This window comes from Lathyrus oleraceus, chromosome 2 (assembly GCF_024323335.1).
Source record: "Lathyrus oleraceus cultivar Zhongwan6 chromosome 2, CAAS_Psat_ZW6_1.0, whole genome shotgun sequence".
Lineage (NCBI taxonomy): Eukaryota > Viridiplantae > Streptophyta > Magnoliopsida > Fabales > Fabaceae > Lathyrus > Lathyrus oleraceus.
In genome coordinates this window covers 262,767,340-262,771,570 of record NC_066580.1, presented here as the reverse complement: position 1 = coordinate 262,771,570, position 4,231 = coordinate 262,767,340, and positions in this window count along the sequence as shown.

The following is a 4,231-nucleotide window of genomic DNA, read 5'->3' as shown; positions in this document are numbered from 1 at the left end:
TTGGAATTGTTACCATGAACTACGAGGTTTTGATCCCTCATTTTATGTTGGTGTGTAGGCATAAGTCCGAAGGTCTTGTCAAACACAAAAATATAATTAATGAATTCTTTTCTCATACCCGCACTCTATTTATTTCAAACATCATTTTATACAAAAACACATGTACACACAAAAAAGGGCTCCCTAGGACTACCTAGGACACTTTGGGTGCTAACACCTTCCCTCTGTGTAACCAACCCCCTTACTTGTAATCTCTGGCATTTTATTAGTTTTGATTTGAAAACTTCTTATCTTTGGGTTTTGTTTGTACTTTTCCCCTTTCCCTTGGGAAAAATAAAAGCGCGGTGGCGACTCTTATTTTATTGATGTTAAGTTTATCCATAGCTTAATGGTCATGAATTTACCACTATAGAAATTAAGTGGTGACTCTGCTGGGGAACAATCCTCAGTGGGTTTAGCCTACTTTTTATGTGTATATAATTGTATATTTGATGTTTGTATATTTAATTGTATGATATAATTTGCTTGTTGTGCTTGGTGATCTCTGAGTGGTGAGATAAGTTCTATCCCGAACTTGAGTGCAATTAAGATAGGAGGATGGTATAGTCATGTTCGACTTGTGTGGAGTAGTCCTTAACAAGTTGGCTTGAGACCCATCTACGCAGTGGAGACCCTTTTGAAGCTATTGTTGTCACAGAAGTTATTTGTGGTTAGGCATTACTTTCTATGATTTGGGGTCCGAGAAGCTGAGGACCGTAGAACATTTAACCCATCTTGGCCTATTTAGGACGTATTGCAGAGACTGTTCAGGTGTAGACTTGATAACAGTTGTTACGCGATACTACACTCAGACGAGTTTCTCGTGAGAATATTATAGGTTGATGAGTCAGTCATCCTAACCTGTAATATTTGATAGATGGAATTAAGACTCTGGGAACTTTTTAGAACATGATCTACAGGTTTTTATCCTTAGTACACTCCTTCGAGATGGTTCTTAACCTGACCCCATGCTCGTGAATCACAATAAACCCTTGATTCTTGGTTGATCCAATCAAGTCTTGTCAATATCAATGGAACTTGGGTGTTGATAAGGTGAAAACCATAATCCACCAAAATGGATGATTGATCTTGACAATGACTTGATTCATACCTTAACCTTTGTTTGCTTGCCTTGTGTGTGATCCCCTACTTGTGATTGTTGCATTCATGCATTCATGCATTCATGCGCATCATAACATTCATCACACCAAAAATTACTTCAAGGAACTGAGATTTTATTTACAAATATTTTCAGACCATGGATTGTGGACGAAGGAACACTAAGAAGTACAGTTTCAGAGGTCCGGATTTTAAAGAGCTAAGGAAGATATCATCTTTTGTATTAGATCCCTTGGACTTCAAACAACGTCATGGGAAGCTTCTATCTGTGTTATTTCCTGATGTGGTTGAAGGACTCTTAAGTGTATTAGTTCAGTTTTATGACTGTTGCTTCACTTTTCCCGATTATCAGTTTGTGCCTATGTTGGAGGAGTATGCCCATCTCTTAGGAATACCTATTTCTAGCAAGGTGCCCTTTAGTGGATTGGAGGAGATTCCCATATCTCACATCATGGCTGAAGCTCTTCATCTGAAGAAGTCTGAGATTGAGGCTCATTGGGTGAAGAAAGGAGGAATGTTTGGGTTAACTTCTGAGCTCCTCATTGGGAAAGCTACTGTCTTTGCTCAAGCCAATAGTATGAACGCTTTTGAAGCTATCTTTGTGTTGCTTATCTATGGTTTAGCTTTGTTTCCTAACATTGATGGTTTTGTTGATGTTAACGCCATTAGAATCTTCTTGATTGGAAATCATGTGCCTACTTTGTTGGGTGATATGTATTTCTCTTTGCATATAAGGAATTCTAAAGGTGGTGGAACTATTGTATGATGTGTTCCTCTTCTGTACAAGTGGTTTATTTTGCACTTGCCTCAGACGCCTGCTTTTGTGGAGAACAAACAATGTCTAAGGTGGTCCTAGAGACTTATGTCTCTCACTAATGATGATTTAGTTTGGTATGATTCTTCATTAAGTAGCTTGGATATTATTCATTGTTGTGGTGAATTCTCTAATGTGCCTCTTATCGGTACAGAAGGAGGAATCAACTACAACCCTGCTTTGGCTCGTCGTCAACTTGGGTTCCCCTTGAGAGACAAACCTAATAACACTCAGGTAGAAGGTCTTTTTTATCAAGAGGGTAAAGATCCCCAACTTTTGAAGCAGAAGATGATTCACGCTTGGCATAACGTACATAGGAAAGAAAGATCCGAGCTTGGTCCACGTAACTGTGTAGCTTTGGAAGCTTACACTCTTTGGGTGAAGAAGAGAGCTTTGGAATTGAAGATGCCTTATCCTTGTGAAGGACCTATGTCCATGATTATAGTTAAGCCATCAACTCTCCCTAACTAAGATATAGAGGAGTTGGAAGATGCACTCGCCAAGATGAAGCAAGAGAAGGATATGTGGGAAGAGAGGTTCCATGCTTTGAGACGAAAGCATGAGGAGTTACAGCTTTAGTCTAAAGACAAGGATGCACTTATTGAGCTTCTTGAAGACCGGTCGGTGAAGAGACAGAGAGAGCCAGACGGTCCACTTTCCTCTAGTATGCCTCAACCTTCCAGTGCTTGGAAGAATATTAATGACCAACTTGTCCTCGAGAAGGCTCAGATGATGACTTCTTTTGAGTTCGATATTCGACGTATCCGAAGGAAGTACGCGCCTGCAGCCAGATCATATGACATTGTTGTTAGGGGATCCTTAGGATGACTAGTTTCCTTTTCTCTTGTATTTATATTTTGGTTTCTGAAATTATACTCAGTGTAATCCTTCCAAATTTAATGAATAAAAAAGGATTTTTATGGTCAATCAAATTGTTACAATTGTTATTATATATTTGCAAATAAAATAGTATGTTCCTTGAAAATAAAAACAATCAAAGAATTGCATTTCATGCATCATTTGCATAGCAGGTTTTTCTTCCGCCAGATGTCGTATTGGTTATTCTTATGTGCTTCAGCCAAGCTAACTCATCGATACAATACTCGCGCCAACCATCCGAGAATCATGGAACACTTGGAACAAGAGAACAAAGAACTAAACAACGAGATTACCTGCTTGACTACCATGATGGATTCTATTCTAGCTGCTAAAAGTAAATCTTCTCCAACGTTTGTAACACCTAATCCTCATAGGACTGTCATCTCATAGGTTGCTACCTCAACTGTGCCTGCCACTCAGTTTGCTCCAGCTATGCCTGCCGGATTCCCGTGGGGAATGCCATCGAACATTGTGCTTAAAGGATTTGCGCCTACTTTTGCTTCCATGCTGACATCTAGCCCAGTCATGTCTGTGCCGCCTCTAGTTATTCACGCACTGCCTCGTGTTGAAGACACCATTTACCATTCTGAGCCGTCTATAGGTCCAGATGTTTATGAGAAGATGGACGAAATGAAAGACCAATTCCTTGAGTTGCGAAAGGAGTTGAAGACCTTGAGGGGAAAAGATTTGTTTGGTAAGAGCGTTGTGTAACTTTCCTTGGTTCCAGGCGTCAAGATCCCGATGAAGTTCAAAGTCCCTGACTTTGAAAAGTATAAGGGGAACACTTGCCCGCTCAGACATCTTGTCATGTATACCAGGAAAATGTCGACACGAACTAATAATGATCAGTTACTGATTCATTACTTTCAAGATAGTCTAACTGGTGTCGCTTTGAGGTGGTACATGGGTTTGGATACTGCGAGCGTCTTCACGTTCAATAATTTGGGTGAGGCTTTCGTAAAGCAGTACAAGTACAATGTGGATATGGTGCCAGATAGGGACTAGCTGAGGTCGATGTCTTAGAAGGACAAGGAGATGTTTTAAAAATACGCCCAGAGATGGAGAGAGCTAGCCGCTCAGATTACCCCGTCGTTGGAAGAAAGGGAGATGACCAAGATTTTCCTCAAGACCCTGAGCTCATTTTACTACGAGCGAATGATTGCTAGTGCCCCCAGTGACTTTACCGAAATGGTAAATATGGGGATGAGATTAGAAGAAGGTGTTCGTGAGGGACGGTTGTCTAAAGAAGAGGTATCATCGAGCAAGATGTATGATAACAGTTTCGCTAAGAAGAAGGAAGGCGAGACAAATGCAGTATCAGTGGGGAGGCAGAGCAGGACTCATGTCGTAAGAAGTCTACAACCCCGTCAACACCATCAT